This window comes from Podarcis vaucheri, assembly GCF_965113315.1.
Source record: "Podarcis vaucheri genome assembly, chromosome: 8".
NCBI lineage: Eukaryota > Metazoa > Chordata > Lepidosauria > Squamata > Lacertidae > Podarcis > Podarcis vaucheri.
In genome coordinates this window covers 91,966,367-91,988,689 of record NC_138766.1, presented here as the reverse complement: position 1 = coordinate 91,988,689, position 22,323 = coordinate 91,966,367, and the positions used below count along the sequence as shown (strand labels likewise).

The window sequence follows — 22,323 nt, the reverse complement described above, 5'->3', positions numbered from 1 at the left end:
CCCAGGAAACATGGAGATCATGGCTCCATAGTGTTTGAGCTTATGGAGCAAGCTTCTTTTCTGCTGCTCCAGAGAGCAGGGCAGGAATGGATGACAGGAAAGGAGATTACAGCAAAACATCAGGAAGAACTTTGTGAACTTGAGAGCCGTTGGACGGTGGAAAGGACTCCTTCGGAAGGTGGTGGACTCAATCAGAGGTGGGGTAGCAGTCTGTCAGGAATTCCTTAGCTGTGGTTCCTGTGGATTAGATCACCCTTGAGATTCCCCCCAGCTCTACAATTGGTCCCTTACCTTTCCCGCCCCGCCCCGACCTGGCCACAGTGATCCATGCGACGGTCACCTCCAGGCTTGACTACTGTAATTTGTCTACGCAGGCTGCCCTTTTCCAGCTGCACTGGCTCCCAGTGAAGTACAGGGTCAGATTTACGGTGCTGGTTTTGACCTTTAAAGCCTAGGACCCTCATACCTACGGGACCGCCTCTCTCGGTATGCCCCACGGAGAGCCTCAAGGTCCATAAATAGCAACACCCTAGTGGTTCTGTGCCCTAAAGAGGTCAGATTAGCCTCAACTAGAGACAGGGCCTTTTCAGCACTGGCCCCGGCCTGGTGGAACGCTCTGTCTCATGAGACCAGGGCCCTGCAGGATCTGATTTCTTTCCGTAGGGCCTGTAAGACAGAGTTGTTCCACCTGGCCTTTGGCTTGGAGCCAGTTTGATTCCCTCCCCCTCTTTCTTTTTTCTTTTCCTTTCTCCTCCTGTGATGAGGCTACATTTTAATATTTTAATGCTTCAATATTTTAATGTTGTATTTTAATGTTGTATTCATTCAACTTATTTTTATTATTGCTTGTTAGCCGCCCTGAGCCCAGCCTTGGCTGGGGAGGGCGGGGTATAAATAAAAATTATTATTATTATTATTATTATTATTATTATTATTATTATTATTACAATTCTATGATTCTGTGACGTCCATCTCCTCTCTTTGGAAACCAACGATCAGGAGCTGCGCCTCACCTTTATTACCAGCCAACGCCTTCCTGGGTTGTGTTAATTCTGCACGGAGGTGCACCGCCCCCCTGGCCTTTGATGGTGACGGGATTTGACGCGCTGCCTTGCAATGTCAGCTGAAGGTTGCTCGGGCTTGCGCTGCCGAGGAAGATTACGAGTTATGCAATGATCTCGGCTCCAGACGACTCGGCTGCGTCTCGGGTTAAGGGCCTAGAAGGTGCCTATAACCCGAACAGGCCTCTCTGTGTTGCGGAGTCCTCGAAGCGCCATCTGTGTGCCGTTGTGGCTTCAAAAGGAGTGAAGGGCCTGGCATGTTCTGAGGGGGGCATTGAAAGCAGTGTTAGAAACTGAGGTAGGCATGCTAGGAGCCAAATGGCTCCTGGGACCTGGGTTGCGGGCGCCAAATCAGATTGTCTAGTCGCCATTTGGGGAGGTCGACAACACTTTTTGTTTCTGATTTTGATAAGTGTGAATTAATACGCAATCCACGTCAGTGACACATTGTTAATATCGCATTTTTAGCAGAAATTGTCAGTATCTGTTTTATTTTGTGTTGACGAAAAGAATATTAGTACCATACCTCAGTTTTCAAAACACTCCACTCTTTTTGTGAGTAGAATAATTTTGTGGCTACTGAACATTCTCTGTCTTCATTGGGCTGTGTGTTTTGCTTTGCTTTGCTCCCCCCCCCTTGGGTTTTCTTTTCTAGAGAAAATGGGGAAGGGGCATTACTCACTGGTAGAACATCTGCTTTGCCTGCGCGTTTAACATGCTTTTAAAACAACACGGAAGGTATGCGGGTGGCGCTGTGGGTTAAACCACAGAGCCTAGGACTTGCAGATCAGAAGGTGGGCGGTTCGATTCCCCGCGACGGGATGAGCTCCCATTGCTCAGTCCCTGCTCTTGCCAACCTAGCAGTTCGAAAGCACGTCAAAGTGCAAGTAGATAAATAGGTACCGCTCTGGCGGGAAGGTAAACGGTGTTTCCGTGCGCTGCTCTGGTTTGCCAGAAGCGGCTTAGTCATGCTGGCCACATGACCCGGAAGCTGTGCACCGGCTCCCTCGGCCAGTAAAGTGAGATGAACGCCGCAAGCCCAGAGTCATCCGCAACTGGACCTAATGGTCAGGGGTCCCTTTACCTTAAAACAACACGGAAGCCCTTCCCACTGGAAATGAATGTGCGTTGAACTGTCCACCCCATAAGCAGGGGGCCATTCTGACTTTGGAACGCCTTTTAACTTTCGGTCCCACCAGTATTTTGCTTGCAGCCCGTGGCTTAGGTTTCGATTTCCTTCCGCCACTCAGATCCTTGGCTTTTGGAGTCCAGATCTTGGGATAACCCTAACTCAGAAGGTCCCTGGTTCAATTCCTCAATGACCTCTCCAAGTTGAGCTGGGAGAAAAACTCTTCTTGAAATCCTGGAGAGCTGCTGCCAGCCAGACTGGGCAATACCATATTTTTCGCTCTATAGGACGCACTTCCCCCCCTCCAAAAATGAAGGGGAAATGTTTGTGCGTCCTATGGAGCGAATGCAGGCTCCTTGGCTTCAGCGATAGCAACGCGAAGCCTCCAAAGCGCAGAGGGAGCGCTCCCTCCGCGCTCCGGAGGCTATGCGTTGCTTTCGCTGAAGCCTGGAGAGTGAGAGGGGTCGGTGCGCACTGACCCCTCGCTCTCCAGGCTTCAGCGATAGCCGCCTGAAGCTTTTGGAGCGCAGCGGGAACTCGCGCTGCACTCCGAAGGCTTCGGGTTCCTTTTGCTGAAGCCAGGAGAGCAAGACTCTCCTGGCTTCAGCGAAAGGAACCCAAAGCCTTTGGAGCGCAGTGCAAGGTCCCGCTGAAGCCTTTGGAGCGCAGTGGGACCTTGCGCTGCGCTCCAAAGGCTTCGGGGTTAGCTGCGCAACCCTCCGTCTCGCTGTTCTAGCTTGGGGATGTCGGGGCTTTATGGGGAAACCCCAGGCTTTCCCCTTCAGCCCCAACATTGATTTGATTCAGAATATTTCTTACTTGTTTTCCTCCTCTAAAAACTAGATGTGTCCTTTGCCCGGGTGTGTCCTATAGAGTGAAAAATACGGTACTGAGCCAGCTGGTCTGACTACAGCAGCTTTCTCTCTTTCTATGTTGTCTTGGGCAATTTCATTTTTGGAAAGGTGTTGATGTCTAAAACCAAGGCTCAGTGGAAGAGACTGGCCCAGCCGTCCAGGAATTTAGAAGTAAAAACTGGCTGTTTGGAGTCCCTGGCAATCAATGTTTACACCACCATGTTCTCCCTGCTCGCCGCTGTAGGAGATAAATGCATGTGAAGGTATACATATATATATTTGTGTGGGGGAAGATTGAAAGGCTTCTTGAGATAATAGGGGATCAGCAGCAAACAGGGCTGTTTCCAGGGAGACGCATCCCTGCCTGGCAACCGATGCTGTGACAATTAAATCGGGCGCAGGGAGTTTGCTTTTGGCTGCGGTGACTCGAGAGGTGACTCTGCAGGGCTTCTGATGCTGAGGGCCCTCCCGGATCCCAGAGGCACGCACACACGCCTCCCTGCCCCAAGGCTGTTTCTACAGCAACGAAACATAGCCGGCCCTCCTGTTTCTCCTGTTGTATTCCTAGGCCTGTCTTTTTCTGTGCAGAGAAAGCGGGAGCAGATCACGTTCCCATGGAACAGCTTATTGTTGCCGACAGCGCGGCCGGTGAATGATGCGATCCGTTTCTGGCTTGTTCCTTTATGCATTGCTTTTCTCCTCCAGTTCAAAATATGAATGATGCATAAGCAGTCGGAAGGGTCGTCTCTCACGCACCGCTCCCAGTTTCTTTGCATGGTGGCTGTGCCCTGCCTCCACAATTGCTTCTGAATGCCAGGTGCTGGAAACCACAGAAGGGCTCTTGAGCTGGAATCCTGCTTGCAGGTTTCTCCCCAGAGGCATCTGCTTGGCCCCTGTGAGAACAGGATGCTGGACTAGATGGCCTGATCTTGGAGGCGCTTCTTATCTTTTTCACAAGCAATGCTTCAAATAGAAGAGAAGGTTTTTTTCATTTGCCCGATAATAAATGTTGGAAATGTAAAGAAACAGAAGGTACATTCTTTCACCTTGGGTGGACGTGCCCAAGGATTAAGGCCTTCTGGGAAATGATCTATAATGAACTGAAAAAGGTATTTAAATATACTTTCCTGAAGAAACCAGAGGCCTTTCTCCTGGGCATAGTCGGCCAATTGGTGTCAAAGAAGGACAGAACTTTATGTATGCCACAACAGCAGCAAGAATACTCATTGCAAAGTATTGGAAGACACAAGATTTACCCACTTTGGAAGAATGGCAGATGAAGCTGATGGACTATATGGAACTAGCAGAAATGACTGGCAGAATCCGAGACCAGGGAGAAGATATGGTGGAAGAAGATTGGTAGAAATTTAAAGACTATCTGCAGAAATATTGTAAAATTAATGAATTTTAAAATGATGTTGGATTGAAAATAAGTGGTTTTGGTATTAAGGCTAATAAGAATATGTAAATATAGATAGTTATATGGATGAAAATTTATAGTTATAATAGGTTAAGAATATAGAGTAAAGATAAATGAAAGAGGGTAAGGATTTGCTGAAAGGATTTAATAAACGGGAATACAAAAAGGGGAGGTGTGAGGAGGTCAAGGAAATAAGCAAATGAGCCTAAAGATATTGAAAAATGGATTATTTCTTCTTCTTCTTTTTCTACTTTTTTAAATGTCTGGGTTTTTTTTGTATTTTTTATCATACTGTTTTTCTTTTCTGTAAAATCTCAATAAACATTTTATTAAAAAAAAGCAAATAGAAGAGAGGTTTTGACTTGGGTGTGGCCAGCTGGGGCACGGTGGGGTTTGCCCTTTTAGTTCCTTCCAACAATGGCGGCAAACCCCAAAGGCCTTTGAGGGTTTTGCTCTTGACCAGGGCTGGGTCACTATACACTATGCTCGTGTCACCACGAGGCCTCGCAGGCTACCACTACTATGGCCGCCATCTCCCGCTGCCGCCACGAGGCCTTGAAGTCCACTGCCACTGCCGTCAGTCCTTGTCCCCAGCGCGAAGCCTTGCAGGCTGCCACTGCTACTGCCGCCAGCTCCTGTCACTGCCATGAGGCCTCACAAGTTGCCACTGCTTATTCCCCCACAACAAGGCTGCTTCTGCTTCTGCTGCCCCCTCCCGTCTCTGCCACGAGGGCTTGCAGGCCACCACTGATTGTGCTGCCACTGCCAGGCCTTGCAGGTTGCCGCTGCTAGTGCCGACACGTACCACAGTCATGGCAAACTGTTTCTGCCACTGCTGCTTCTGCCTCCTAGCATACCTGCAGGCAGCCTGGAAGTCCCAGATTATTTTCATTCACTATGACTCATCACCGTACTTTCGTTTGTCCTGAATACCACCATTTGGTAGCCGAGCCCAAAACCAAACATCCTGTTGAGATGGATTTTAGCTTGCCTTCTGATTAAACTGAGTGTGTGATGATTGATAATATTGTCATTTATTCCTTTTAGACCCCTAAGTAGTATCAGTTGCCAGGACATTGTCCTGTTCGCCTCTGTATAGTTCCATCCTTATTTCAGACATTGTGGTAGATTGCAATGTTTAGCTGGTGATATTGCGAGGTTTAGCTGCTGATACTGTGTGCTTTAGCTGGTGATAACATTGCAGTGTTCAGCTGGTGAGTTATTGCGATGTTTAGCTGGTGAGTTATCTTGATGTTGAAAACCAGATATCTCCTGGCCCTTACACACATTGTGATTCGTGATATATCGCCAGCTCAGATATTATGAAACCGTTATCACAATGTGGTTTTGGATGATATATCAATATATCGCCCTGCCCTGCTCTTTACATCTCCCTTTGAGGAAGAGCTCTTTGTCATGTCCCCAGCCTAGGACACCGTGGAGGCATTGTCCTCTGAGATGAAGATGGAGCTACTCCCTGGTCCATCCTGTGTGGAGCTATGGGCAGCAGACTCCCTCCCCTTAGCCCTGAAGAGATACCTCAGCCACTGGAGCGGGCTGGCCTGTCCACAGACATAAGAGGGTCCTGAGCAGAGATTCCTGGAGCTAGAGACCCTGTTACACCAAAAGGCCCTTTAACTGGCAGCACTCAGGCAGATGGGACCTCCAGCAAGTGGCTCACTGTCCTTCCTATAAAACTCATTTGCTTGCTCTGGCACCTTGCTGAGACAACATGGATGTGTGGAGTGCTGTCCACGGTCCTGAATCCAGCACCTTGATTCCTCTCCATGGTGCTGACTTTTGCCTCACTGTCCTGCCTTCCTCCCTGCTTAGGGAACTGGGAACTTCTGATCTCCTCTTCCTTAGGTCACCACCCCTTATTGGTGGTGAGCATCTCTGCAGACCCTGGACACCCTTGTCATCTAGACCTTCTTGTCGGTGCATCTAGCGGGCTACAGTATGGAAACACGATCCGGCCAGCGAGAAGCTCAGTGGCTGAGGGCACATTTTGTATCCAGAGGGCACCTGGAGTGTGGAGTTTGCCCAGCCGTTGTAGAGCCACATTCGGCCTGTTCCACCTTAAACATTAAGGCGCCACCAGCCCTCAATTCACCCCGACTCTTGAGCAAGCGGAACTATTAAGAGTTGTGGGTTCGCTTTCAGCCTGGGAGGGGGCAGCTAGCAGCTCCCTGCCTCTGGAGTCAGGTCAAAATGTGCATAGCATGGAAGCCTAGGCTGACACATGGTGTTGCACACATGGGGGAGGATGCACGTTTGCGCGGAACAGATGGTGTGTTTGCTTTTAAATCATTATCATTATAATTGTTTTTACATATGTAGCTGCAGTGGCTTCTATTGCTGAAATGCTTTTATTGCAAAATTGCTTTGAGATGTTTTATGGGAAGCAATTAACTAATGGAAGTAAACAAACAAACAGGTAGGTAGGTAGCATTAAAAAAGGGAGGAGAATGTGCTATTGTGCCCGAATCCTGCTTGTGCAGGATTCTTTAGGACATCTGGCTGGTCACTGTGAGAACACGGTGCTTTGGCTAGATGGGCCATTGGCCTGATCCAGAAAGCTCTTCTTTTGCTCTTCTTTAGTCGTTTAATCGTGTCCGCCTCTTTGTGACCCCCTGGACCAGAGCATGCCAGGCCCTCCTGTCTTCCACTGCCTCCCGCAGTTTGGTCAAACTCATGCTGGGAGCTTTGAGAACACTGTCCCACCATCTCGTCCTCTGTCGTCCCCTTCTCCTTGCGCCCTCCATCTTTCCCAGCATCAGGGTCTTTTCCAGGGAGTCTTCTCTTCTTAAGAGGTGGCCAAAGTCTTGGAGCCTCAGCTTCAGGATCTGTCCTTCCAGTGAGCACTCAGGGCTGATTTCCTTCAGAATGGATCAGTTTGATCTTCTTGCAGTCCATGGGACTCTCCAGAGTCTCCTCCAGCACCAGAATTCAAATGCATCCATTCTTCGGCGATCAGCCTTCTTTATGGTCCAGCTCTCACTTCCATATATCAATACTGGGAAAACCATAGCTTGAACTATACGGACCTTTGTTGGCAAGGTGAGGTCTCTGCTTTTTTTTTGCTCTTAGATGGACAAATACTCTGACAGCTTCCTTTGTTGTTCTAGAAAGACCCACATTCAGCAGGGCATTGCTTTATGTTAATGCAGAAAGCTCTGGAATTTGCCAACCTGGCTTCCTCTGGGTGTGCTTTGGTCTGCTGCTCCCTGCAGCTCTGGCCAGCACAGCCGTAGGGAATTGCAGCCTCAAAGACCTGCAGGGAGCCAGCTTAAAGCAGCCTGCCCTCTAGATCTCCACCAGCAGCACCCTGAGGCAGCTGGCGGACTGGTGCAGCTGCCACAGCAGAAACTGCTTGCATGCTCCGCGCGATGCCCTGTGGCCCGGTGCCACGTGGCTTCCTCCGTAGCAGCTGTGACTCCCCGCTGACCTTGGCAAGCGTATCTGTGTGGAGTTTATTGGAATGACCTAATCAGACTCGGTTGGGGAAGGGAGATGGGTTCACTTGTTCCCCCCTCCTTTGCTCAATTCATCTTTTGCTCCTGGTGCTGCTCCCTATGCCTTGAATAACAATCCTCTTCTATTTGAATCAAGCGCAGGCAGGCCTCCTCGTAGTCCCTTTCCTGGAAAACCTTTTCCTAAACCATCTTCATTCTGCCTTCCTCAATGATCTGCCATTTGGTACCTGCCCCCCCCCCAATTTCACTTGCAAGCCCTTGGCTTTTCCCACATGTAGGCTGTGTTAGAAACTCAGATATATAAGCTAATCACCTAATTGCACCTTAAACCTAGGCTGTGGTCCCCACAATGGAATAATAATAATAATAATAATAATAATAATAATAATAATAATAATAATTTGTATACCACCCTATACCTGCAGGAATCAGGGTGTTTCACAAGATAAAATCACAATATATATTTTTTAAAAAAAATATTTTTATTAACCAATTTCAACATAACAATTTGTCAATCCCCGTAATCAATTACATCATTCCCCCCCATTTATTCCCCCCTCAACCTTCCCTCTCCCCCCTCACTAAGGACTGCTCTCAGCTCCCCTCCCTGATTTTTTGACATATCTTGTTTTCTGCATGTTATAAAATTGTGCATATCCTTGCTTTGTCTATCATATGTTCAACTAATAAATTGTTCCTTGAAGCCGCAGTTGTCCTTTTCACGCAGTTTACAGTGGTGCCTCGCAAGACAAAAATAATCCGTTCCGCGAGTCTCTTCGTCTAGCGGTTTTTTCGTCTTGCGAAGCAACCCTATTAGCAGCTTAGTGGTTTAGCGGCTATTAAAGGCTTAGCGGCTAAAAAGCGCTTAGCGGCTTAGCGGCTTAGAAAAAGGGGGGGAGTGAAAAAAATCGCAAGACTTGCAAGACGTTTTCGTTTTGCGAAACAAGCCCATAGGGAAATTCATCTTGCGAAGCGCATTGAAAAACGGAAAACCCTTTCGTCTAGCGGGTTTTTCGTCTTGCGAGGCATTCGTCTTGCGGGGCACCACTGTATATTGTCAATTTGGCCAGTTCTGCATAACTCATCATTTTTGTTGTCACTGTTCTTGATAAAATCACAAGATAAAAAACACAAAATGCATAATCAAAACCAAAGCAAAAACAACCCAATAACCCCCAGTAATTCAACTTATACGTTGGATTTCCCCAGTGTGTGCAGCTTTTGGGAGAACTTCTCCCCTCTACAGAGAATATAGCAGTTTCCTTGCACCTTGCTGGTTGAAAGCACTTTGTTTTTTTGGGGGTGGGTGGGGTGGGGTTGTTCTTGTGTTGAGACGGGGGGCGTACACAGGCACTGACGTTGCTGGCGGTTGTGAATGCCTTCATACTGAGATCCCTGCTTGTGGAAAGCTAGCAGTGGTGACGGGGTGTGTATGTAATTTGGACATGGCTTAAATGCCTGCTGCCTTGCCCTTGATACATCATAGAAGTATGACGCTTCTTTCCCTGAGCAGCAGTGCGCAGCATTTTTTCAGAGTGTTTTCTGAGCAGGGATCCAAAGAAAACACCCCACTCCCCGTCTTTCAGCTCCCCAAGATAGCCTGGCTGCTTTCTCTGCTTCTTATTTTTCACCATCAAAGGCAATCAGCTCAGCATGCTGTCCATAATCGATAGAAGGACAAAGAAGGGAGAGAGGGAGGGGGGGGGGAAAGCCATTCGTGTTTAAGGCTTTCATTTTCCTCCTTCCCTGTTGCTCTCAACCCTTGACAGAATCCCCAAAGCAAAAGCTTGCCTTCGTAGGAAGGTTCATCCCCGCTGCGCCCCCCAGTGAAAAGCGGGGGGGGGGGGGTGTCTCTGTGTCCTCCAGGAACTGCCTTGCCCTTACTTGGCTTCACAGCCATGGAAATATTTGACCCCCTTGAAGCTGGCGGCTCGAGTCAGATGCTTGCTGGGCTTTGATACGCCGCTGGGTGGAGGTTCCCCCTTCCTCTCTGTCACATCCAGTTACGCTAAAGCAAACATCCAGAGCGAATGCACCTTGCGCATTGACCGGGTGGCGTTCCTGGAGCAAGGCATCTGAGCTGTACGGAGGAGACCCACCAGTAATGTTTAGTAAATTAAAAGGAGTCGTGGAAAGTGGGCGATGCACTTTCTATCTAAGTTGTTGTCAGAATTGGCACGGTGAAGGTTCTCCTTACTGCAGAATATATATTGGAATAGAATGGAATAGACTGTTGTATTTTAATATTTTGTTGGAAGCTGCCCAGAGTGGCTGGGGAAAACCAGCCAGATGGGCAGGTTATAAATTAATAATAATAATAATAATAATAATAATAATAATAATAATAATAATAATTGTTGTTGTTGTTATTATGACAAATGCTCTCAGTCACCTGAGCGTCACAAATGCAAGACCATTGATCAAAAGGGAACTTCTCACACTAGACAAGAGTTTCAAAAAGCATGGGGGAAATGCAGAGAATACCTCACAAAACAGTGCCTTAAAATACATACCTGGACTTGTTTCAATTAATGTCTGCAGGAGACTTTGTGGATAGTTAAGTTATAATTAGAAAAATCTTAATAATTATTCATAAAGGAAACAGCTTATAAGAAGTAAATAAGGAGGCCAGGATAAAGGAAGACTTTTATTTGGTTGTTTGTATTGTATGTTATGCTTATTGTATTTCTATATTGGGGGGGAGTGGTTTATGTTATGTTGTAAATAAAATTTCCAACAAAAGGGATCTTCTCATACTGTCCCTGAAGATACTGAGAAGGCAGAGTTTGTCAGCTCGGTGCAAAAAAAGGGCAAAATATGCTTGATTGTGAAAGTAGCTCTTTGGAATGTGCTTTGGATTTCTTTCTTTCTTTTTGGATGAAACAGAGACGTGGATTTTGCTTTGAAGGGTGGTTTAGCCTGGCATAAGCCTCTGGTTTTCTTGAGATTTTTGAAGATGGAGAGCCTTCAGTTGGGGGACCAATTGTGGCCCTCCAAACCACTCTGTCTGGCCATTGGGTCTCCCTTCATCCCCTCCCCTCCTGTGCATAGCTGCCAACCTTCCCTTTTTTTCCTGGGAATTCCCTTATTCCAGTGCCGCTTCCGGCTGCTATCCCTGACTGTTAGATATCCTGTAGACTGTCCCCGGGACAGGTGAGGCTGCTGATCCCTTATTTTCGAGGCTGCTGATCCCTTAATTTCAAATCTGAAAGTTTACAGCTATGCTCCTGTGGCCAAACCCCTTTCCACCCTCAAGTGCTTTTGTTTGGCTAGAAGGTGCCCTTGAAACTGTCATAATGCCTCTTGCTTGCCTGGATATGTGTGTGTGTTTACACCTCTGACTGTTGCACGGCCGTGTTAGAAACTAAGATATAAAATCTAGGAGCCTAATGGCACCTTAAATCTAGGTCATGGTCACCACGACAATATGTCTAGGTACATTAAAAAAAACACACACACCAAGATTACAAAGCATGTGTGTCTTTCGTTGCCAGGCTGTTGTGTGAATCACCTGCTGCGCTGCCCTGGAGACCAGCTGAGTGGCGTGGCATCACGGGCATGCCAGCCAGCCAGATGGAGATGTTGGTGCCAGACCTTGCAACCAGACATCTTCACTTCCTCGCAAAAGGCCGGTTGCAAAACGCAACTGGCCCCCAGTTAATTTTGAACGTGCTCCCCCTGCCGCAACTGGAAAGTTGCCTCTGATAGGATGTGGTCTTTGGACTGAAGAAGGTCCCCACTAACCCACATGTTGAGCTGAATGGCCCTTGTTCTTTGTTCTGAGCCATTTTCAGTCTAAATTTTGACCGAGACCAAGAGCTGAGGTTGGGAAGGGAAGCATGGATGCCGAAGTCACGGGGATAGAATGTGTCTGGATGGAACTGACATTGGCATCCGGAGCTCTAATGCATTAGCCGGAAGCTCAAGCTGCGCATTAAAACTCCCGCTTGGAGGAGCACGTTTTGCCCTTGGATGCAGTTACGCTGAGACTTTTCAGTACGGAAAACGAGAAAGCTAAGTTTATTATAGGACATGTATGTTGGATATGAAATATCCCAGTTCTGGGCGGCTTGAGGTGGAGATGCAATGAGCCATTCTTGCTCTTTCATCTCTGCAAAGATCAGCAAAGGAGAGATGTCTCGCTTCCCAAGGTGGGATGAAGAAGGAAATAAGAAGTGACTTCCTCAACCCTGAGAGCATCAGTCTAGCACAGGGGTAGGCCAGCTAAGGCCCGTGGGCCGAATGCGGCCCAATCGCCTTCTCAATCCGGCCTATGTACGGTCCGGGAATCAGCGTGTTTTTACATGAGTAGAATGTGTGCTTTTAATTTAAAATGCATCTCTGGGTTATTTGTGGGGCATAGGAATTCATTCATCCCCCCCCAATATAGTCCACCCCCCGTGGTCTGAGGGACAGTGGACTGGCCCCCTGCTGAAAAAGTTTGCTGACCCCTGGTCTAGCACTTGAGGGAAGGTCAACACAAAGGCAGACTAGGGATTTTGGATCGCTGTATTCTAGGGTTTACGAACAAAAATGTTTATTTGGCTTTACGCCCATCATAAAGCACAGCACAACAAAACAAAACGAATAAAACAGATAAAACAGTGGACTCGTACAAGCCACCAGTAATATAACACAATTCACAGCTCACAAGGACAGATATTAGCAAATCAAAAGAAAAATTTAAGATTAAGATTTAGGCACTACGCTAAAATCAATATCTGATGTCATTATAGAAAATTCTTATAACTATCAATAATCGGTTAACATTCCATTCCGTCTCTTGTACGAGAGGACGGCTGTTAGGAATTTAGCAACCTGTAGGGTAATATAAGGATCCACATCTTGAAGAACCCAGGCAAGCTGTAGGTCTACTGGTTTGTCAGCCATAGGCTGGATTATGGAGTTTAGTATACTAGCACGAGCTGAACTGTGCATAGGGCAGATAAACATGACATGCTGTAGAGATTCAGATGTTTTCATATCACAAGCACACTTTGAAGGGACTTGGCCCTTAGTGAATCTATGTCTCAGGACATTTGTTGGAAAAACATTGAACCTAGCTCTAATGAAGGCATATCGGTGAGACGCGGCCATAAGCGATGTTAAGTAGGACGGAGCACGTTAGATAGGGATTATGCCGAAATTTAATGGCGAGCAGACTCCACCACCAGCTAAGAAATTTTGGTATAGCTCCGCATCATCCAGCCTTTGATTTATACGCCTTTTAGCAGATTGCTCATCTTGAAACTTTACCTTATAAATCCAAAGAGCTCAGATAACCAGGTCCCCCCCCCATGGCATGATTTTATTTCTTATACGAATATTGAGGCACGTGGTTGCTGAGTGCCACAAGTATATGGCAGGTGTCAGGCTCATCTAAGACTTCATAGAACCATTATCCTCAATAATGATGAAACTCACAGGTGGAGAATACTTCTATTTTTACACGTCCTTGTTAGTTGCAAAGGGAAACTTTGTATGAGTCAATGCTTTATTATCCTTTTGGAACTGTGCTGTACTTTTGTCCTTCCAGGCTGTGACGCTCTGTGGTCTACATTTCTGAATCTTCCTTTCATTTCTTTTTGTTACGTTTGCACTTTTAAACAAAATCAATAATAGTGAAAAAAACAACGAAGGAAGAAAGACGGTTCAGGAAGTATGGAGGTTCACCTCTCTGTCTGCTTTCTCCCTGTGCAAACTTTCAGTCCTTCGTACAAGCTGACGTGCATCCCAATTCTTCCAACAGTTTATGGATTACAGTGGTACCTCGGGTTACATACACTTCAGGTTACATACGCTTCAGGTTACATACGCTTCAGGTTACACACTCCACTAAGCCAGAAATAGTGCTTCAGGTTAAGAACTTTGCTTCAGGATAAGAACAGAAATCGGGCTCCGGCGGCATGGCAGCAGCAGGCGGCCCCATTAGCTAAAGTGGTGCTTCAGGTTAAGAACAGTTTCAGGTTAAGAACGGACCTCCAGAACGAATTAAGTACTTAACCCGAGGTACCACCGTATTTACATAGCTGTCGTTTCCCTTTTTTAAAGGGAAATTCCCTTATTCCGAATAGGATTCCTCACAAGAAAAGGGAAAAGTCGACAGCTGTGATTATTTATTTTTTAAAAATACCTGTGTACCACAATTTCAACAATTATATACACATACAATAAAAACAGCATGAAAATTTTGGACAGGTCTCCAGCTGACTATTGCTGAAAATGAAGTTATGCGCAGGCTTAGTTTCACTATACATTTAAAGCATGTTAAACCCACAATTAAAGCACATGACTCCCCACCCCAAAGAACCACAGGAACTGTAGTTTGTTAAGGTGCTGGAAATGGTATATGTGAGTGGAAACTACAGTTCCCGTGATTCTTGGGCGGGGGGGGGGAGAGTCTCGTTCTTTGAATGTGCACTGGATATGCTTTAAACATATACAGTGGTGCCTCGCAAGACGAAAAGAATCCGTTCTCTGATTCTCTTCGTCTAGCGGTTTTTTCCTCTTGCGAAGCAAGCCCATTGACGGATTAGCGCTATTAGCGGCTTTTAGCGGATAAGCGGCTTAGCGGCTTAGAAAAAGGGGGGGGAAGGAAAGAAACCCGCAGGAACTCGCAAGACATTTTCGTCTTGCGAAGCAAGCCCATAGGAGATTCGTTTTGCGAAGCACCTCCAAAATGGAAACCTCCTTCGTCTAGCGAGTTTTCCGTCTTGCGAGGCATTTGTCTTGCGGGGCACCACTGTAGTGTGGATTTGTCCTTAGTCAAGGATGTGGACTTGGGCTTCTAGCCCCACACTTTGCAGAGGAGCTTTGAGGTTTTGAGGAGGGACTTGAAGGGAACAGGGAGCAAGAGGCGCCACCGCACCTTCTTCCTGGAAGGGGGTCTCAGGCCTTTTCCAGTGGTGGCGCTCATCTTTTCCAAACCTTTGGGCTAGAGCTGGAGCCAGATTCCACTTCCGGGTCCTTGCTCTGTATCTGGTTGTGGTGGGGGGCCAAGCTGAACCGGCCTTGTGGCTTGCTTGGGGCAGAGAGCAGGAGATGCACATAGGCCACAGATGCGTATCTCACCCTGCTATAGATTCAGGACTGGCAAGGGTCCCACAGCCTTAAAACCCATAACTGTATCTTACTGCAGTGTGCGTGTATGTAATTCTATAGGGTATAATGTACAGTGGTACCTTGGTTCTCAAACGCTTTGGTACTCAAACAACTTGGAACCCAAACACTGCAAATGCAGAAGTGTTCCAGTTTGTGAACTTTTCTCAGAAGCTGAACGTGCTCTGTTTTGAGTGCCGCATTTCCATTTTGAGTGTTATGTCTGTTTTTGCTAGCTATTTTGTGTTTTTGTTTTTTGTTTTTGTGACTGTGTGGAACCCAGTTCAGCTACTGATTGATTGATTGATTGTGTGACTGCAGTATGTTGTTTATTGCTTTCATTTGATGGACCGATGGTCTCATTTGATAGTAAAATTCATGTTAAATTGCTGTTTCGGGGGTTGTTTTTAAAAGTCTGGAACGGATTAATCCATTTTGCATTACTTTCTATGGGAAAGTGCTTCTTTGTTTTAGAACGCTTCGGTTTTGGAACAGACTTCCGGAATGGATTAAGTTTGAGAACCAAGTTACCACTGTACATAGCCCTGGCAATCAACCCAAGTGGGTAAAAGCTCATGCCCTTTCTAAAAGAAATTTCTGATGTAATGTCTAGCTAAAACAACTGGAGACCACCAGGGTGGGGAATGCAGATTTAGACAGTGTGAGAATTTCCTTTCCATGTAATGTCTGTGTTTGGGGAGGCAACCTGTTCCACCCAATAAATACCAACCTCTGCTTCTTGCAAATTCTGGGCACTTGATGTATACAGTGGTGCCCCACAAGACGAATGCCTCGCAAGACAGAAAACCCGCTAGACGAAAGGGTTTTCCGTTTTTGAGCTGCTTCGCAAGACGATTTCCCCTATGGGCTTGCTTTGCAAGACGAAAATGTCTTGCGAGTGTTCCGATTTTCCCCCGCTTCCCCCCTTTTTTCTAAGCCGCTAAGCCGCTAATAGCCTTTTAGCCGCTAATCCGCTAAGCCTTTAATAGCCGCTAAACCGCTAATAGCGCTAAGCCGCTAATAGGGTTGCTTCGCTAGACGAAAAAACCGCTAGACGAAGAGACTCGCGGAACGGATTAATTTCGTCTTGCGAGGCACCACTGTATTATTGAGGGAACGGGAGAGAAACTCTTCCCTTTGCAACTGCTTATCGAAACAGATGCAAACTCTGTGGTGCAGAAGGGAACGGAGCTGCATTAGCCAGAGGCTTGAGATTGTGCTCCTGGGTAGCATAAAGTCTCTGTTTAGCTGCAAACAAAGGTTTTTGTTATAGCAACCACCAGCGAGTCCGCATGCTCCTTTGAAAAAACAACAACACACGAATTACAAACTTGGGATGCTTCATTCCAACAAATGGCCCAAACCAAACCCTGTGTGATATTTAAATCGTGGTTTCATAATCACCTCGATTTCAGATCAAGCAAGTAGCTCTTGATTCCGTAGGCAGGCAAGTAAGCAGAGACGGAGTTCGAAAGCAGTGCCTCCTTCGCCTTGCGAGTGATCCAGAGGGGCATTGGCCGTGCTAAGCTTTCTCTTCCGGAACCTGCACCCTTCATACCTGGAGCCCTTATTGGATGTGGGCAACGCCAGCCAGTTAGGCTGGGCAGCTGATCTTGCCCAACAGTGTTGAGTGAAGGCTGGAGTGGCGTCGTAGCCACACACATACACACACACCGCTTGCAAATGTCAAGCGTGGTGGATCTCTTTCAGCTTCTGCCTTCTGGAAGAAGGTACAGGGTTATAAAGACTAGGACTAGCCCTCTGAGAAACAGTTCCTATCCAAATGCGATTTTGGTTTTAAATGCAGTGTAAGGTAGTCTTACGCGGGTGGCGCTGTGGGTTAAACCACAGAGCCTAGGACTTGCCGATCAGAAGGTCGGAGGTTCGAATCCCCACGATGGAGTGAGCTCCCTTTGCTCGGTGCCTGCTCCTGCCAACCTAGCAGTTCGAAAGCATGTCAAAGTGCAAGTAGATAAATAGGTACCGCTCTGGCAGGAAGGTAAACAGCGTTTCCGTGCGCTGCTCTGGTTCTCCAGAAGCGGCTTAGTCATGCTGGCCACATGACCCAGAAGTTGTCTGCGGACAAACGCCAACTCCCCTGGCCAGTAAAGCGAGATGAGCACCGCAACCCCAGTGTCGGCCACGACTGGACCTAATGGTCAGGGGTCCCTTTACCTTTACTTGTAGCGCAGAGTTGGTCTGGTGCCAGAAGCCAGCTCCCCATAGAGCAGCGCTTCTCAACCTGTGGGTCCCCAGATGTTGTTGGGGTTGGACTCGATGGCCCTTGTGGTCTCTTCCAACTCTATGATTCTATGATACAACCCCCATCATCCCTGACCACTGGTCATGCTGGCTAGGAATGATGGGAGTTGTAGTCCAACAACATATGGGGACCCACAAGTTGAGAACCTCTGCCATAGAGCATAATCCTTGGGAGGTCCTGCCATTCTCTGGGCATGGCCAAGCCAGCGTAGACGTCGCTGAAACAGGAGCGTGATCACTCTGGGAATGTGCGGCTTCAACAATTGCATTATATATAAAGCAAGTTGTGTGTTGGGCTTTTGTTTTTGTGCAATCCACGTCCCCCCAGTATATGAAGGCCGGCACATAGTTAAACTAGACAGCGAAGGTCACCAGGCCCGGTGGCTTTAAGAGAGGATCAGACAGATTATTGGAGGAGAGGGCGATTGATGGCTTTGATACACCCAAGTCGCTAGCCACATGGAAAGCTGAAGGCCCACCACTCCCAAATACTGGCGCATCTCGCAGACTTTAACACACACACAGCCCCGGGCACAAGACTCTAAGGATGCGGTCATTACGCTTTCGGAGGGCAGGGTGCAAAGAAAGCCGAAGGAAGGACGGTCTAGGCTTAAATAGGAACTTATGCCTCTTCCCTAGGAAAAGATACCCACTCTGAAGTCCTCCTCTGAAATCCAAGGTCAGATGGGCATCTCTCTGCGAAGCCTCAGCTGCATGGCTAGGGAAGACGCCTTTTGAAAAGAAAATTAATTAAACATTTCTTTTTTATTTATTTATTTATTTTATTTTTATTTTTCAGTTATATACATTTCAATAGTTTTACAATCATTTTAACATTTTGAAACTTGACTTCCCGCTCATTCTGCGGTTCCTTAAATTTATTTTTCGTATTTCCTGCTTGCTCCAAATTAACTTAACTTACTCATTTATTCCGCTACTTTAAATATATACTCTTATAAAACTGCAGGTTATTACAATAATCCTGCCAATGTCATTTTCTGTTTGCAGTTTGTCTGTAAATATTCAATAAACCATTTCCGTTTATCTTGATTTCTTATTTTTCCGGTAAGTTTCGCCATTTCCACGTATTCTGTTTTTGTATCCATTCTTCTTTTGCTGGAACTACTTCTTCTTTCCATTTTTGGGCAAATAAAATTCTTGCTGCTGTAGTCTCATACATGAATAAATTTCTATACAGTTTGGGTAGTTCTGCACCTATGATTCCTAAAAGGAATTCCTTTTGGGAATTAATTAAACATTTCAACCTCCACAGCTGAAGCCTGGGCAGGCCGAGAGCACTGATTGAGGAGCATCGTGGCGCACGCTTTAGAGATGCGCAGAACTTGCGTCTCTTCGGTGCTGAACGTTCAGAAAGCACCCCGGGTAAAGAAGAAGAAAAATCCACGTTGAACGCATTCATTTTTAAAGCTCTGCCCTATATATGATGAAGGCGGTTAAATGATTCAAACAAGTCTGTTCAGATGGGCCTGCTCTGCGGTAATGAATAATGAAGAATATTTTGCAATTAGATAGCACTCTCAAATGTTCAAAGCGATTCTGGAGCGTTATCTTAGGAACCCACACAAACAGAGCCCTCTGAGCCGAGACGTTAAATCTGAGCAAAATATAGGGCATCCTCCCTGCTCCCGAGGAAAATGTCTCACCTACAACGCCTACACCCTTTTTGTCTTCCCCACAACGGCAGCCTTCGTCGTCATTCTTTCCCTCTCTTTGGCCCAGTGGCGTAGCGTGGGGGGTGCATGGGGGGGCCAGCCGCACTGGGCGCAACATCTGGGGGGGGCGCGCTCGCACTCTCAGCTCTCTGCCCCTACCTGGCTCACTCACTCACTCTCTCTCACTGCAGTGCTGGCTGTGCGAATCCGATCCGAGCCACCGGGTCACTGCCCACTGTGGAGGGGGGGTGCCAGGCGTGCGGTGCGGTGCGGAGCGGAGAGCGAGGGAGGGACTATCTGGGGGAGGGACAGTGCAGCGGCCGCCCAGCGCAGCGCTGAGCGCGGGAGAGAACCACACCAGACCAGACCAGGCAGCAGCAAGAAGAAGCTGGCAGCGGCGGCAGGTTAGGGGTTAGGGGGCGCAAATTACTTGCCTTGCCCCGGGTGCTGACAACCCACGCTATGCCACTGCTTTGGCCCCATAACCTTTCTCTCATATATATACGTTTTACGTAACAAATTTAAATTCAAACACAGCATTCACCTCTTCATTTTAATAATAGTAATAATAGTAGTAGTAATAATAATAATAGTAATAATATTTATTTATTTATTTATACATACCCCACCCATGTGGCTGGGCTTCCCCAGCCATTCTGGGCAGCTTCCAACAAAATATTAAAATACAGTAATACATCAAACATTGAAAGCTTCCCTAAAAAGGGCTGCCTTCAGATGTCTTTTAAAGATAAGATAGCTGCTTATTTCCTTCACATCTGAAGGGAGGGTGTTCCACAGGGCGGGTGCCACTACCGAGAAGGCCCTCTGTATGGTTCCCTGTAGCTTAGCTTCTCACAGTGAGGGAACCGCCAGAAGGCCCTTGGAGCTGGACCTCAGTGTCCGGGCTGAACGATGGGGAAGGAGATGCTCCTTCAGGTCTACTGGGCCATTGAGGCCGTTTAGGGCTTTAAAGGTCAGCACCAACACTTTGAATTGTGCTCGGAAACGTACTGGGAGCCAGTGCAGATCTCTCAAGACCGGTGTTATGTGGTCTCAGCGGCCACTCCCATTCACCAGTCTAGCTGCCGCATTCTGAATTAGTTGTAGTTTCCGAGTCACCTTCAAAGGTAGCCCCACATAGAGCGCATTGCAGTAGTCCAAGCGGGAGATAACCAGAGCATGCACCACTCTGGCCAGACAGTCTGTGGGCAGGGAGGGTCTCATCCTGCATACCAGATGGAGCTGATAAACAGCTGCCCTGGACACAGAATTAACCTGTGCCTCCATGGACAGCTGTGAGTCCAGAATGACTCCCAGGCTGCACACCTGGTCCTTCAGGGGCACAGTTACCCCATTCAGGACCAGGGAGTCCTCCACACCAGCCCGCCCCCTGTCCCCCAAAAACAATACTTCTGTCTTGTCAGGATTCAACCTCAATCTGAATCCTTTGACTTCCCTCCACCCTTCCATGGTTACCATTATCAATCCCCCCCCAGCTGCTTATCATATTTTCTCCAATTTGTTAAAAAAAATAAATAGAGCTTTGCGTCAGCATCGTTCTATATCTATACATTTATTTATTTTCCGTTGTTATTGCGAGAAATTAGGAGGGTCCTAAACCTTGGTTGGTTTTGTTCAGTTGACTGCAGCGCGGCTTGTTTGTATGTGTGTAGGGGTGGTTGTGGTTTTGGTAGGTTGTTGGGTCAGGTTTGCCATATTGAACCGCATGCTTTTGGGTGTGTGTGGGGGAGAAGCATAGGTCGTCGCCTTGTTGTGCTGTGATAAAGGGGAACTGTACCGCCGTGTGCAGATTGGCTCACTTCCTCAAGTCATTGCAAAGGGAGTTACAGTGGCACCTTGGTTCTCAAACGCCTTGGTACTCAAACAACTTAGAACCCAAACACTGCAAACCTGGAAGTAAGTGTTCCGGTTTGCAAACTTTTTTCAGAAGCCGAACGTTCTCCCATTTTGAGTGTTACGCTTCTGATTTGAGTGCCACACTTCCGTTTTGAGTGTTACGCTGAGGTCTGTCTGTTTTTTGCTATTTATTTTGCCTTTTTGTTTTTGCGGCTCTTTTCGTTTTGTTTTTGTGACTGTGTGGAACCCAGTTCAGCTACTGATTGATTGATTGATTGATTGATTGTGTGACTGCGGTACATTGTTTATTGCTTTCATTTTATGGATCAATGGTCTCGTCTGATAGTAAAATCCATGTTAAATTGATGTTTTAGGGGTCTTTTTTAAAAGTCTGGAACGGATTAATCCGTTTTGCATTACTTTCTATGGGAAAGCGCGCCTTGGTTTTGGAACGCTTTGGTTTTGGAACAGACTTCCGGAACGGATTAAGTTTGAGAACCAAAGTACCACTGTATTTGTTCCCTGAGCACCTTGCTGGAGTGTGAGATGCTGTCATTTGGACTCTGTAGACTGATCACAAGGTGTGTGTGACCTGCCTTGTTTTGGAGAGCCTGGTGAGTTGGGTGATGATCTCCTACCCTTCCATTTCTGTGATCAGAGCTTCTCCAGCCCTGAGCCAAAGAGCAGAACCCACCCTAAGCTTCTGAAAGGCCCTTTGCAGCGTTCGTCCGCATCTGTAGAGCAGCTGTTCTGGATGAAGGCCACTTTTAAAAGATGTTTTATTTCCTGCTTCTGTTCAGCGATGGCATTGTACTTTTTAAAAGTTTCGGTTTTCAATTTTAAGTGTGTCTTCTGCAATTTCCTGAGTCCCCTTTTCACCACGTAGGAGAGTAGCTTCTAAGAGTAAATATTTGAACTATTTGAAAAGCAATTGTAGTGAGCAGATTACGCTAGTAGGACTGCAAGAAGTTTTTTAGGCGCCCCCCCCCTAAAAAAAGCTCAGCAACTCTGCCCCCTCCCAAAAGCTCAACAACTGTTTTGTATGAGACAATGACAGTAAAAATTATCGTGTCGTAACTGTGGGCAATTCTCCCCTCAAAAAGCTCAACAATTTTGGCCAAGCCTCTCCCCAAAATAGCTCAACAACTTTGGGGAATCTCCCCCCCCCATTTCCCCATTTCCTAAATTTTGAGTCCCCCCAAATAGGGGGCGTAAATGAGTGTAAATGAGTTTTGATGGATGTAATAATGGGATACTGAACGGTATGGTTTTTGTAAAATATGCAGGGATTTTATGATATGCAAAATGAGCCGTGGAAGGAGAAGAAGGGAAGTCATCAATATCTTAAGGATGTGACAATGAGTACTTCAAATTGTAAAGCAGAAAATTTAATAAAATAAGATACAAAAAAGAGAAGCATTTCTGGGTCTGGGCCAATGGCTGGACGACGAGAGGTCACCTGGGGACGCCAAGGGCTGCAAGCACGACGCTGA

At 46.9% G+C, this 22,323-nt stretch overlaps 1 protein-coding gene across 3 annotated transcripts in view; it reads left to right on the top strand.

Annotated features, from left to right (window-relative positions):
- ARHGAP39 (Rho GTPase activating protein 39) overlaps positions 1-22,323 on the top strand; it is a 215,865-nt gene that overhangs the window by 79,708 nt on the left and 113,834 nt on the right. The gene's annotated exons all lie outside the window — the stretch shown is intronic.